The sequence below is a fragment of the Ranitomeya imitator genome, chromosome 6 (assembly GCF_032444005.1).
Source record: "Ranitomeya imitator isolate aRanImi1 chromosome 6, aRanImi1.pri, whole genome shotgun sequence".
Taxonomy (NCBI): domain Eukaryota; kingdom Metazoa; phylum Chordata; class Amphibia; order Anura; family Dendrobatidae; genus Ranitomeya; species Ranitomeya imitator.
In genome coordinates, this window is record NC_091287.1 from 436,067,968 (window position 1) to 436,084,076 (window position 16,109).

Genomic DNA, 16,109 nt, shown 5'->3' on the forward strand with positions numbered 1-16,109 from the left:
TACTGGTCCTCTGCTGGCTCAGTTCTGGGGATGTCACGTTGGCTGGACCCGGTCCGTGACCCTGCTAAGGGGCGTCCAATGAAAGGTGATGCGAGTCTGTAAAGGTTTCGTGACGCCACCTGTGGTATTCGGTCAGGGTGACCGACGCTGCTTGGGGTCCACTGGGGTGATGTGATGGCAGCTAGATGGTGAACCTTCCCACAGGTGAAGTATGTCCCCAGGGCTTCCCAGTAAGGTGGATGGTGATGGTGTGAGGTGCAGACAATAACGAGGACACAGGGTTGCAGTCTCTTTACCTCTTTACTGAAGACTTCAGGATCCTCAATCCAGAGCACAGTTAACAGGGCTGTCTGAGACCGGCCGGTCCGATGGCACATCCAGAGTTCCCTTTGCAGGTGGAAATCGTTGCCTACCAATAGCGCCTGTGTGTTGTAGTGCTACCCTGCTGAGCATTCGGAATAGTCCTCACAACTTCTACTGAAAAAAGCTGTTTAAGTGGGCACCATCACATAATATTATATTAATACTTGTCTGGGATCACCACCATGCATGTAGAAAATTACTACAGAAACCATTAAAGAGACAGGTACATGCATATAGTTGTAGGATCACCACAAGAAAAAAAAATAATTTTCAAAAAATTCAAATTTTATTTAACACACCAAAAAAAGACCAGACAATACACACTATTAAAAACATTTAAAACTTGTTCCACATTGAACAATAGAAGATCCAAACCATTTAAACATAGTATATAACGGTATGTAGTTATAATAACAACAATGCCCGACTGTTCAATATCATTAGATACAGGAGAACCCAATGCTATACTCCCTATTAGTTAAGTGCACTTAGTTACAGATATAAACCATTCATTGTGGACTAGAGTGGTCCATAGGGTTCGTAAAAGCCACCTAAGGGACAATGGCTCAGAGTGTGGTACACTCAGTCTTATGATACTGAAATGCTGGCAACAAATGCCCTAGTATATATGGTGAGCCCCAGCATTATGGACACGTCCATGATTTCTCATATGGAGTGCCCTAGGGCACAAACTTGCACAAATGTGCTTCCCTCTAGCCTGAGGGTGACAGGACCCACGCGTTCCGACACATCCTGTGTCATTACCACCTTGAGAAAGACACAGGATGTGTTGGAACGCGTGGGTCCAATAATCTTGCCCGGACTGTAGCATTGCACTTAGGACCATGAGGACGGTAGTGGACTCTGAGACGGTATAGGGTGAAGTATTACCAACACGCAAGTGAGACATTGCATCAGTCTGAGCCATTGTCCCTTAGGTGGCTTTTGCGTACCCTATGGACCACTCTAGTCCACAATGAATGGTTTATATCTGTAACTAAGTGCACTTAACTAATAGGGAGTATAGCATTGGGTTCTCCTGTATCTAATGATATTGAACAGTCGGGCATTGTTGTTATTATAACTATATACCGTTATATACTATATTTAAATGGTTTGGATCTTCTATTGTTCTATGTGGAACAAGTTTTAAATGTTTTTAATAGTGTGTATTGTCTGGTCTCTATTTGGTGTGTTAAATAAAATTTGAATTTTTTGAAAATTATCTTTTTTTCTTGTGGTGATCCTACAACTATATGCATGTACCTGTCTCTTTAATGGTTTCTGTAGTCCTCACAACTTCTATTCTCGTTCGTTCGCTCTTTCTAATTCGTTCCAGATCTTTCTAGTTCTCCGTCCCCCAGGTATGTTATGGCTAGGACGCACCCGTTTGACGGGTAGGCTCGGAGCTCTTCCGGGACCCTAGAGATGCCCCTCTCCACGCGTTGCCCCCTATGTCTGCTTAAGTGATGTAAGGTAGACAGCCAACCTATAATTAACTGTCCTGCGGAGTTTGAAGTAAGGCATAGAGTCAGTTACTTCCTCGGTGTTCCGGCCACCGGCTATGCACCTCAGTTGGAAGTTGCCATTCTCGGGGCACGACTCCTACTGGCTCTCCTTTGTGCTTGATCTCGTTTCTCACTGTTCCACAATATCCTTCGCTTCGTGTCTCTTTCTTAGGATACCGCCGCAAGGTAGTGTAGGCGCGGTTCCGTAACGTTCTGTTCTGGTCGCTAGGTACCTGCCAGGTTCCCACACCTGACAGGGACCCCCCTGAATCTTCTCCCTGCAACACCCCCTGCCACGGGATGTTGCCTGAATCCCACCCAGTTAGCTTCTGACTAACTTCCTATCCAACCCCTAGTTTTACCAGTGTGAGGAGTGGCCCAATAAATAAAGCCTTTTCTCCCCCTAGTGGCCGGAGTGTGAAGTGTAATGTGTGCTGGTGATACCTGGTCAGAAGAACTCCTTTAGTGCCATCAGACGTACCATCACTCCCCTTAGTGGCAGAGCGACGTTACTGCAACGACCAGATCTCTGGGGGGCTGCACTCCCCCCGGTTAAATCCAGTACTCCTGGACTGGGAAGAAGAACAACAATACATGTTAGCAAAAGACATACAAAATTTTTGGAATGCTGGAAACAAGTAAATATAACAAAGCTTCCCTTTATGGGAGGTGAGGACACTTGAACGTTACAAACAAAAACAAGATTAAATATTTTTAAATAACATTTTGACTATAAATAGCTTCTAGTACCCTGCCGGGTATTCTACTAAGTGCAAATTCTGAACAATAGCTTAACTTCTCCTTTAAGGGCATATAAGCTGAACCCACTAAAGGCTTACTATAAAGTACTATAAGACAAACTCAACTTTTTCTTTTCTTTCTAACTTCACCAATGCAGGACCGCCTAGCTCCTTGGCTGGGCCTACTGTCATTGTCGCAACCAACTATCGTTCTACGGTTCTCAGGAGGACTCTCTCTCTAACCCCTACGAGTTTTAAGTAGAAAAAGAGTAGGAAACAGATAACTATGTACATTTGTCAGGTTTTCAAGGTTTATTTCTATAGCAGGTGACAGGACATCAGCCGGTGGTGACCACCTCCTGACCGGGGAAGGTCTGGCTCGGTGTTGTTGTCCAGCACCGTCTTCATCACACCAGCAGTGGTCTGAGCATGAATGGTAGTGCCAGGGGCAGACTCAGCAAACAGGACACCACACACCGGGGTAGTAGTGCTGGGTCCTGTGGGGTCAGGGGTCAGTGGAGTATCGCCACAAGTTTCGGTCGTGACTCTCTTGGCATACCACCCTCAGTCACTCCAGTGGCGGGTGTAGGTCACATGGTCCCCTCTGTACAAGTTTTGGAGTGGAGGTACACTGCGGGACTGGGGTTCCACATTGCAGCTAGTCACAAAGACTTCAGTCAGCAGTCCTGGCTCTAGTATGAAGCCACAGCCCCTTCCCCTGTGGAAGGCCAGCACAATCCCCTGTTTCACCAAAATCTCAGGGCAGCAATTGATGAGGGGCACCCGTACCTCTGGTCGGACAGTCTGTTCCATTCGTTCCCCGTCTTCCCATTGTGAAATCAAGCTTTATCTATACTGATCCCAAGTGAGCCTGATGACGTAGGAGCCCTCCTGTCGGGACCCGTCTGGTTGGAACCGGGGAACATCCCATTCAAAGACCACCCCCCTGGGACTCATGTCTATCGGTTTACCCAGAGGCCTTGGTAGCGGGGGCAGTATCCCTTTCATGGCGTAAAGGGCCGCCACCACAATCTCAGTAGCGGGAGACCAGTCATCAATGGGCTGGGGAGCGGTCACCGGAGCTGGATTGGTCGGTGGGGCAGGGTCGCTTTTGGTACCTGCATCTGATGTGGTTCCAACGATGTCGGTTGGCTCCGCTGATGAGGACACTGGAGTCCGCTGCGGCTCTGACCACGGCTCCCCTTGTGCAATCTTCCAGCACAGCTCCGACTTCCATTTCCTCGCCGTCGCCGGCCCCCGTCTGGAGTCGGGTGGTTCGATGCCTCCTCCGGCAACTCCAGGGGGTCTGGATCACCCTGTGGTTGCAAGCCCTGGTTCAGCTCCGCTGGGCTGCAGTGATCCCGGGTCACTTCGTCGTCGTTCAGGTACCCGCTGCTCATCAGCTCTGCTCCTTGGTCTGCAGTGGCACACACACGAGGCTCCGCCATTTTCTGGGGTTTGAGCTCCTCCATTCCTGAACTCGTCATCCTGCAGCCGTAGTTGGAGGGGGCAGTGGTTACTTTTCGTGCCGCTTTCGCGATCTCCTCCCATGACACGCCCTCCTTCTTCTCCTGCGCTCCTCGTGGCACAGCAATGGCAGCAGTTTTGGCGGGAATCATGCGACAATCAGCAATACACAGTCCTTGCAATAAATCACGGTTCAAACACAATTCAATCACAGTTCCAAGGCACACATGACCTAATTCTTCAGGCTTAAGTACAATCCTGTCGTGATGCCAAGTTGGAGGGCCCCCAGATGCAGGGCCGCGGGTTACTCGGTACCGGTCCTCTGCTGGCTCAGTTCTGGGGATTGTCATGATTCCAATGGCAGGGAATCACAAAAGGACAAGCACCAACGAGCTCTAGGGTGATGGAACCTGAGCTGACCGCGACCCTAAACCTGAACACACAAATAACAATAGCCGGGGAACGTGCCTACGTTGATCCTAGATGTCTCGCACCAGCCGAAGATCTAACTTCCCCTATTAGAAGAAACACAGACCTCTCTTGCCTCCAGAGAAATACCCCACAGAAATAGCAGACCCCCACATATAATGACAGTGAAATGAGAGGAAGGCACATACACAGTATGAAAACAGATTCAGCAAAATGAGGCCCGCTAAAATTAGATAGCAGAGGATACAAAAGTAAACTGCGCGGTCAGCAAAAAACCCTTCAAAAAACCATCCTGTAATTACTTGAACTCATGTTCCAACTCATTGAACATGAGGAGCAAATACAGCCCACTAGAGCAACCAGCAGCAAAGAAACAATTATATTCAAGCTGGACAAGACAAAAATAAAGCAAAACGTGGAACAAGAAAATCAAAAACTTAGCTTGTCCTGAAGATTACTGAAGCCAGAAGCTGAGGTAACAAAACACTCTGATAACCTTGACAGCCGGCGGGGAAATTACAAGAAAGCCCGGTTAAATAGGAAACTCCCAAATCCTAATAGAACAGGTGGACACCAGAGACAGCAGAACACAAATCACCCAGTACCATCAGTAACCACCAGAGGGAGCCCAAAAACAGAACTCACAACAGTACCCCCCCCTTGAGGAGGGGTCACCGAACCCTCACGAGAACCACCAGGGCGACCAGGATGAGCCCTATGAAAAGCGCGGACCAAATCATCAGCATGAACATCAGAGGCAACCGCCCAAGAATTATCCTCCTGACCATAACCCTTCCACTTGACCAAATATTGGAGTTTCCGTCTGGAAACACGAGAATCCAAGATCTTCTCCACAACATACTCCAATTCTCCCTCCACCAGCACCGGAGCAGGAGGCTCAAGCGAAGGAACAACAGGTACCTCATACCTCCACAACAACGACCGATGGAACACATTATGAATAGCAAACGATGCCGGGAGATCCAAACGAAACGACACAGGGTTAAGAATTTCCAAGATCCTATAAGGACCGATGAACCGAGGCTTGAACTTAGGAGAAGAGACCTTCATAGGAACAAAACGAGAAGACAACCACACCAAGTCCCCAACACGAAGTCGAGGACCCACGCGGCGATGGCGATTAGCAAACTGCTGAGCCTTCTCCTGGGACAACTTCAAATTGTCCACCACATGACTCCAAATCTGATGCAACCTATCCACCACCATGTCCACTCCAGGACAATCAGAAGGCTCCACCTGACCAGAGGAAAAACGAGGATGAAACCCCGAATTACAAAAGAAAGGAGAAACCAAGGTAGCAGAACTAGCCCGATTATTAAGGGCAAACTCGGCCAGCGGCAAAAAGGTAACCCAGTCATCCTGATCAGCAGAAACAAAACACCTCAAATAAGTTTCCAAGGTCTGATTAGTTCGCTCCGTCTGGCCATTCGTCTGAGGGTGGAATGCAGACGAAAAGGACAAATCAATGCCCATCTTAGCACAGAACGTCCGCCAAAATCTAGACACAAACTGGGATCCCCTGTCAGAAACGATGTTCTCCGGAATCCCATGCAAACGAACCACGTTCTGGAAAAACAGAGGGACCAACTCAGAGGAGGAAGGCAACTTAGGCAAGGGTACAAGATGAACCATTTTAGAAAAGCGGTCACACACAACCCAGATGACGGACATTTTTTGAGAGACAGGGAGATCCGAAATAAAGTCCATGGAAATGTGCGTCCAAGGCCTCTTCGGGATAGGCAAAGGTGACAACAATCCACTGGCTCGAGAACAGCAAGGCTTAGCCCGAGCACAAACCTCACAAGACTGCACAAAAGAACGCACATCCCTCGACAAGGAAGGCCACCAAAAAGACCTGGCCACCAAGTCTCTAGTACCAAATATTCCAGGATGACCTGCCAACGCAGAAGAATGGACCTCGGAGATGACTCTACTGGTCCAACTATCCGGAACAAACAGTCTCTCAGGCGGACAACGATCAGGTTTACCCGCCTGAAACTCCTGCAAAGCACGTCGCAAGTCAGGGAAGACGGCCGACAAAATCACCCCATCCCTAAGGATACCAGTGGGCTCAGAATTTCCAGGGGAGTCAGGCACAAAACTCCTAGAAAGAGCATCCGCCTTCACATTCTATGAACCTGGCAGGTATGAAACCACAAAATTGAAACGAGAGAAAAACAGTGACCAACGAGCCTGTCTTGGATTCAGACGCCTGGCAGACTCAAGGTAAATCAGATTTTTGTGATCAGTCAAGACCACCACACGATGTCTAGCACCCTCCAGCCAATGACGCCACTCCTCAAATGCTCACTTCATGGCCAAAAGTTCCCGATTACCCACATTATAATTCCGCTCAGCGGGCGAAAATTTTCTAGAAAAGAACGCACATGGCTTCATCACTGAGCAATCGGAGCTTCTCTGTGACAAAACCGCCCCCGCTCCAATCTCGGAAGCATCAACCTCAACTTGGAAAGGAAGCGAAACATCAGGCTGACGCAACACAGGAGCAGAAGAAAACCGGCGTTTAAGTTCCTGAAAGGCCTCCACAGCCGCAGGAGACCAATCAGCAACATCAGCACCCTTCTTAGTCAAATCCGTCAAAGGCTTAACAACACTAGAAAAATTAGTTATAAAACGACGATAGAAATTAGCAAAGCCCAAGAACTTCTGCAAACTCTTAAGAGATGCAGGCTGCGTCCAGTCACAAATAGCCCGAACCTTGACGGGATCCATCTCAATAGTAGAAGGGGAAAAAATATACCCCAAGAAAGAAATCTTCTGGACTCCAAAGAGACACTTTGAGCCCTTTACAAACAAGGAATTAGCCCGCAGGACCTGAAACACCTTCCTGACCTGCTGAACATGAGACTCCCAGTCATCAGAAAAAACCTAAATATCATCCAAATACACAATCATAAATTTATCCAGATATTCACGGAAAATATCGTGCATAAAGGACTGGAAGACTGAAGGAGCATTAGAAAGTCCGAAAGGCATTACCAAATACTCAAAATGGCCCTCAGGCGTATTAAATGCGGTTTTCCACTCATCACCTTGCTTTATTCGTATAAGATTATACGCACCCCGGAGATCAATCTTAGTGAACCATTTAGCCCCCTTAATGCGAGCAAACAAATCAGTCAACAAAGGCAAAGGATACTGATATTTTACGGTAATCTTATTCAAAAGACGATAATCTATACAAGGCCTCAAGGACCCATCTTTCTTGGCCACGAAAAAAAAACCTGCTCCCAAAGGGGACGAAGATGGACGGATATGTCCCTTTTCCAAGGACTCCTTAACATAATCCCGCATAGCAGTATGCTCTGGCACTGACAGATTGAACAAACGACCTTTAGGAAATTTACTACCAGGAATTAAATCTATAGCACAATCGCAATCCCTGTGAGGAGGAAGCGAACTGAGCTTAGGCTCCTCAAAAACATCCCGATAATCCGACAAAAATACAGGAACCTCAGAAGGAGTAGATGAAGCGATAGAAATCGGAGGTGCATCATCATGAACCCCCTGACATCCCCAGCTTAACACAGACATTGTTTTCCAGTCAAGGACTGGATTATGAGTTTGTAACCATGGCAGACCAAGTACTAGAACATCATGTAAATTATACAATACCAGGAAGCGAATCACCTCCTGATGAACGGGAGTCATACGCATGGTCACTTGTGTCCAGTACTGAGGTTTATTCATAGCTAAAGGTGTAGAGTCAATTCCCTTCAAAGGAATAGGGACTTCCAGAGGCTCAAGACTAAACCCAGATCGCTTGGCAAATGACCAATCCATAAGACTCAGGGCAGCGCCTGAATCTACATAGGCATCGACGGAAATGGATGATAATGAGCAAATCAGAGTCACAGACAGAATGAACTTAGACTGTAACGTACTAATGGCAACAGACTTATCAACCTTTTTTGTGCGTTTAGAGCATGCTGATATAACATGAGCTGAATCACCACAATAAAAGCACAACCCATTTTTCCGCCTATAGTTTTGCCGTTCACTTCTAGACTGAACTCTATCACATTGCATTGTCTCAAGTGCCTGTTCAGAAGACACCGCCAAATGGTGCACAGATTTGCGCTCCCGTAAACGCCGATCAATCTGAATAGCCATAGTCATAGACTCATTCAGACCCGTAAGCGCAGGGAACCCCACCATAACATCTTTAATGGCCTCAGAAAGGCCATCTCTGAACTTTGCAGCCAGGGCGCACTCATTCCACTGAGTAAGCACTGACCATTTCCGAAATTTTTGACAATATATTTCTGCTTCATCTTGTCCCTGAGAGAGAGCTAATAAAGCTTTTTCAGCCTGAATCTCTTGGTTAGGTTCCTAATAGAGCAAACCCAATGCCAGAAAAAACGCATCCACATTAAGCAACACAGGATCCCCTGGTGCCAATGCAAATGCCCAATTTTGAGGGTCACCCCGCAGGAAAGATATAATAATCTTAACCTGCTGAGCAGGGTCTCCAGAAGAGCGAGATTTCAAAGAAAGGAACAGCTTGCAATTGTTCCTAAAATTCAGAAAACTAGATCTATCTCCAGCAAAGAACTCTGGAATAGGAATTCTAGGTTCAGACATAGGAGCATGTACAACAAAATCTTGTATATTTTGAACCTTAGCAGCAAGATTATTCAAGCTGGAAGCTAAACTCTGGACGTCCATGATAAACAGCTGAGGTCAGAGCCATTCAAGGATTAAGAGGAGGGAAAAAAAATCAGCCAGGCTGCAATTAGGGCTAGGCAGCAACCTCAGAGGAGAAAAAAAAAAAAAAAAACTTCCTCAGACTACATTTCCTCCTACTTCAGCCCAAACATTTTGGGCCGGCTATACTGTCATGATTCCAATGGCAGGGAATCACAAAAGGACAAGCACCAACGAGCTCTAGGGTGATGGAACCTGAGCTGACTGCGACCCTAAACCTGAACACACAAATAACAATAGCCGGGGAACGTGCCTACGTTGATCCTAGATGTCCAGCCGAAGATCTAACTTCCCCTATTAGAAGAAACACAGACCTCTCTTGCCTCCAGAGAAATACCCCACAGAAATAGCAGCCCCCCACATATAATGACAGTGAAATGAGAGGAAGGTACATACACAGTATGAAAACAGATTCAGCAAAATGAGGCCCGCTAAAACTAGATAGCAGAGGATACAAAAGTAAACTGCGCGGTCAGCAAAAAACCCTTCAAAAAACCATCCTGTAATTACTTGAACTCATGTTCCAACTCATGGAACATGAGGAGCAAATACGGCCCACTAGAGCAACCAGCAGCAAAGAAACAATTATATGTAAGCTGGACAAGACAAAAATAAAGCTAAACGTGGAACAAGAAAATCAAAAACTTAGCTTGTCCTGAAGATTACTGAAGCCAGAAGCTGAGGTAACAAAACACTCTGATAACCTTGATAGCCGGCGGGGAAATGACAAGAAAGCCCGGTTAAATAGGAAACTCCCAAATCCTAATAGCACAGGTGGACACCAGAGACAGCAGAACACAAATCACCCAGTACCATCAGTAACCACCAGAGGGAGCCCAAAAACAGAACTCACAACAGGGGATGTGACGGTGGCTGGACCCGGTCCGTGACCCTGCTAAGGGGTGTCCAATGAAAGGTGATGTGAGTCTGTCAAGGTTTCGTGACGCCACCTGTGGTATTCGGTCAGGGTGACCGACGCTGCTTGGGGTCCACTGGGGTGATGTGATGGCACCTAGATGGTGAACATTCCCACAGGTGAAGTATGTCCCCAGGGCTTCCCAGTAAGGTGGATGGTGATGGTGTGAGGTGCAGACAATAACGAGGACACAGGGTTGCAGTCTCTTTACCTCTTTACTGAAGACTTCAGGATCCTCAATCCAGAGCACAGTTAACAGGGCTGTCTGAGACCGGCCGGTCCGATGGCACATCCAGAGTTCCCTTTGCAGGTGGAAATCGTTGCCTACCAATAGCGCCTGTGTGTTGTAGTGCTACCCTGCTGAGCATTCGGAATAGTCCTCACAACTTCTATTCTCGTTCATTCGTTCTTTCTAATTCGTTCCAGATCTTTCTAGTTCTCCGTCCCCCAGGTATGTCATGGCTAGGACGCACCCGTTTGACGGGTTGGCTCGGAGCTCTTCCGGGACCCTAGAGATGCCCCTCTCCACGCGTTGCCCCCTATGTCTGCTTAGGTGATGTAAGGTAGACAGCCAACCTATAATTAACTGTCCTGCGGAGTTTGAAGTAAGGCATAGAGTCAGTTACTTCATCGGTGTTCCGGCCACCGGCTACGCGCCTCAGTAGGAAGTTGCCGTTCTTGGGGCACGACTCCTACTGGCTCTCCTTTGTGCTTGATCTCGTTTCTCACTGTTCCACAATATCCTTCGCTTCGTGTCTCTTTCTTAGGATACCGCCGCAAGGTAGTGTAGGCGCGGTTCTGTAACGTTCTGTTCTGGTCGCTAGGTACCTGCCAGGTTCCCACGCCTGACAGGGACCCCCCTGAATCTTCTCCCTGCAACACCCCCTGCCACGGGGGTTAGCTTCTGACTAACTTCCTATCCAACCCCTAGTTTTACCAGTGTGAGGAGTGGCCCAATAAATAAAGCCTTTTTCTCCCCCTAGTGGCCGGAGTGTGAAGTGTAATGTGTGCTGGTGATACCTGGTCAGAAGAACTCCTTTAGTGCCATCAGATGTACCATCACTCCCCTTAGTGGCAGAGCGACGTTACTGCAACGACCAGATCTCTGGGGCGCTGCAGTAGCATTTGTTAAGATTATATGACTGTTATGCCATGTTTGTTCTCTCTCAATCTTGGTCCTATATATCGACTATACTTGTACATATATTGGGAGGTTCTTACATGGCTTGGTGGCCAGTAGTTCATGGCTGCGGCAGTGCGCATGCGGTGTGCCTGTCCCCCTTGACCCCCGTCGGGGTGGCAACTTTTCTGCCTCTCATGTGCACCCTGGGCGTTTCTCTCCCGGGCGTTCGTGGGATGCGTGATGCCTCCTGCGACATGGGGCCTGGTGTTCGACACACGCATGCGCCGCAGATACCGCTGCCATTGGAACAGACACAGCATGTGACTAAGTCACATGTAGAATGGTCCGCCCTATTTTAAGGTCCTGGTGATACCCAGTGTCACTTCCCCTTGAGAAAGCAAGTACATCGGAAGGCGAAACGCGCGTCAGGGGTCTCTGTTGGTGGATCCTACCCGGTGTTCCTTGTCCAGTTGTCCCGCATTGGTAAGCGCCGCTCCTTAGACTTTGACTTTGTGCTATGAGGCATATTTCACTCACTAGCCAATCTGATAAATTGACTTTTGGCAGCCTTCCCTTTTTTTAACTATGCATGCTGGTTATATGGGCAATCTACACCGGGGGATACCCATTTGTTTTAACCATCCTTATGCACTTTGTTAAGTACTGGTTTCTGTACACTGTATGCACTTTATGCTTGTTCAATGTTAACATAATAAAATATTACTATTTTTAATTACCTATATGCTCCTTTGGTACTCCTTGTTTAATAGTTTCTATGGAGTTTTTTGCTATGGTTGGGGGTTATTTCTGCACTACTTAGTGCTTTAGTCTCCCTGTTCTATCAAATACAGTTAGGGCCAGAAATATTTGGACAGTGACACAAGTTTTGTTATTTTAGCTGTTTACAAAAACATGTTCAGAAATACAATTATATATGTAATATGGGCTGAAAGTGCACACTCCCAGCTGCAATATGATAGTTTCCACATCCAAATCGGAGAAAGGGTTTAGGAATCATAGCTCTGTAATGCATAGCGTCCTCTTTTTCAAGGGACCAAAAGTAATTGGACAATGGACTCTAAGGGCTGCAATTAACTCTGAAGGCGTCTCCCTCGTTAACCTGTAATCAATGAAGTAGTTAAAAGGTCAGGGGTGGATTCCAGGTGTGTGGTTTTGCATTTGGAAGCTGTTGCTGTGAGCAGACAACATGCGGTCAAAGGAACTCTCAATTGAGGTGAAGCAGAACATCCTGAGGCTGAAAAAAAAGAAAAAATCCATCAGAGAGATAGCAGACATGCTTGGAGTAGCAAAATCAACAGTTGGGTACATTCTGAGAAAAAAGGAATTGACTGGTGAGCTTGGGAACTCAAAAAGGCCTGGGCGTCCACGGATGACAACAGTGGTGGATGATCGCCGCATACTTAATTTGGTGAAGAAGAACCCGTTCACAACATCAACTGAAGTCCAGAACACTCTCAGTGAAGTAGGTGTATCTGTCTCTAAGTCAACAGTAAAGAGAAGACTCCATGACAGTAAATACAAAGGGTTCACATCTAGATGCAAACCATTCATCAATACCAAAAATAGACAGGCCAGAGTTAAATTTGCAGAAAAACACCTCAAGAAGCCAGCTCAGTTCTGGAAAAGTATTCTATGGACAGATGAGACAAAGATCAACCTGTACCAGAATGATGGGAAGAAAAAAGTTTGGAGAAGAAAGGGAACGGCACATGATCCAAGGCACACCACATCCTCTGTAAAACATGGTGGAGGCAACGTGATGGCATGGGCATGCATGGCTTTCAATGGCACTGGGTCACTTGTGTTTATTGATGACATAAGAGCAGACAAGAGTAGCCGGATGAATTCTGAAGTGTACCGGGATATACTTTCAGCCCAGATTCAGCCAAATGCTGCAAAGTTGATTGGACGGCGCTTCATAGTACAGATGGACAATGACCCCAAGCATACAGCCAAAGCTACCCAGGAGTTCATGAGTGCCAAAAAGTGGAACATTCTGCAATGGCCAAGTCAATCTCTAGATCTAAACCCAATTGAGCATGCATTTCACTTGCTCAAATCCAGACTTAAGACGGAAAGACCCACAAACAAGCAAGACCTGAAGGCTGCGGCTGTAAAGGCCTGGCAAAGCCTTAAGAAGGAGGAAACCCAGCGTTTGGTGATGTCCATGGGTTCCAGACTTAAGGCAGTGATTGTCTCCAAAGGATTTGCAACAAAATATTGAAAATAAAAATATTTTGTTTGGGTTATGTTTATTTGTCCAATTACTTTTGACCTCCTAAAATGTGGAGTGTTTGTAAAGAAATGTGTACAATTCCTACATTTTCTATCAGATATTTTTGTTCAACCCTTCAAATTAAATGTTACAATCTGCACTTGAATTCTGTTGTAGAGGTTTCATTTCAAATCCAATGTGGTGGCATGCAGAGCCCAACTTGCGAAAATTGTGTCACTGTCCAAATATTTCTGGCCCTAACTGTATGTTACCTGGTTTTGTTATAATTTTCTCTGTGTTTATCACAGTTTTTTGCAGGCCCACTATGGATTTTAGGGCACGCGACTCTACATGGCGTGCCCAAATTAATGAGGCATTTAAGAATGGTTTTAATGGGGGTATGGATGGGCCGAGTGGTGACTTGCAGGAGAACATTACACGATTTAAAGATCTTCTGAAAAAGAGGACGAGGTTTTGGTGGAATCACATCTTTCTTGAAAAGTATTTGGAGGGGGGACTCATCCCCCGTGGACTTAGAATTCAAGTTTTCCCGTCATTCCCATAATATATGAGGAATTTAAAAATAAGTGGGAGGAGCTTTCGAATACCTGCTCTTTCGGTTTTATGACATTGCTGAAGGGTTTGGACTTGTCCAAAGTTAGCGAGATACAGACAGAGATCGAAGCTGTTCGGTTAACCCTTAAAAAGGATATGTCTGTGGATGCCCTGAAAAAACTTAATGATGAAATTGATATAGAACTTCAGAAATGGGTTAATGATATACAAGGCCTGAAAGCCAGAAAATTCAAACGTGATATTCATGATAAACAGACCTCTAATGTATACAGGTGGCGGGGTCCTGGTGATCGGTCACGCCCCCGTTCCAGAAACTTTTCTAGTTCTAGATCATGATCTAGATCAACTAGCTCTAATTCTCCTTCGGAAGAAACCAACATCCCACATACCGAAGCTTCGAGGGAACAATCTGGACCCAAATCGTCTTGCGAGACCGCTACATCATCACATGTTATTGCTGCAAGGCATTACTGGGAATGGAGCGTCGTGAGGAAGGTGAGTATATAACTATTTATTATTTTCATTCTTTTTTTAACAGCGATATGGTGACCACATTGCTATATACTACGTGGGCTGTTTTATATACTACGTGGGCTGTGCTATATACAACATGGGCTGTGTTATATACTGCGTGGGCTGTGTTACATACTACTTCACTGTGCTATATACTACGTGGCCTGTGCTATATACTACGTGGCTGTGCAATATACTACGTGGTTGTGTTCTATACTGCGTGGGCTGTGTACTATACTGCGTGGGCTGTGTTATATACTACATCGCTGTGCTATATACTACGTGACATGTGTTATATACTACATGGGCTGTGTTATATACTATGTGGGCTGTGTTATACTGCATACTACGTGGCTTTGTTATATACTACGTGGGCTGTGTTATAAACTACTTGGGCTGTGTTATATACTACATGGCTGTTATATACTACGTAGGCTGTGCTATAAACCACGTGGGCTGTGTTATATACTGCGTGGGCTGTGTTATATACTGCATGGGTTGTGTTATATTCTATGTCGCTGTGCTATATACTTTGTGGCCTGTGCTATATACTATGTGGCTGTGCAATATACTATGTGGCTGTGTTATATACTACATGGGCTGTGCTATATGCTGCCTGGGCTGTGCTATATACTATGTGGCTGTGCTATATACTAAGTGGGCTGTGCTATATACTGCATGGGCTGTGCAATATACTACGTGGCTGTGCTATATACTACGTGGGCTGTGTTATGTACTGCGTGGGCTGTGTTATATGCTGCATGGGCTGTGCTATATTCTACATGGGCTGTGTTATATACTGCGTGGCTGTGCTATATACTACATGGCTGTGCTAAATATAATACGTGGCTGTGCTATATGCTATGTGGCTGTGCAATATACTACTGGCTGTGCTATGTACTACATGGCTGTGCTATATACTACGTCGCTGTGCAATATACTACGTGGTTGTGCAATATACTACGTAGTTGTGCTTTATACTACGTGGGCTGTGTTTTATACTACGTGGGCTGTGTTATATACTACGTGGCTGTGCTATATACTACGTGGCTGTGCTATATACTATGTGGGCTGTGTTATATGCTACGTGCACTGTGAGACTCTTTTACCCGGGGCCCTCAAAAACTTGGAGCTGGCCCTGGCTCCACTAATTGTTCGCGGCCGGGCCAGGCACGACCAATCAGCGACAGACGCGGTCTGCCCATGAATTGATGCAGGATTTGAACCACGCTTCGCTAATTGGTCGCGCCCGGCCGGCCGAATCCTGTGTATTTATTGCATTATTCGGAAATCTTCATAAATAAACTACATACATATTCTAGAATACCCGATGCGCTAGAATCGGGCCACCATCTAGTTGCCAATAATTTCCTTCTGTTGTCTATTCCATTTGCACAACAGCATGAGAAATTGATTGTCAAACAGTGTTGCTTCCTAAGTAGACAGTTTGAGTTCACAGAAGTTTGATTTGCATAATAATTTGGAACAC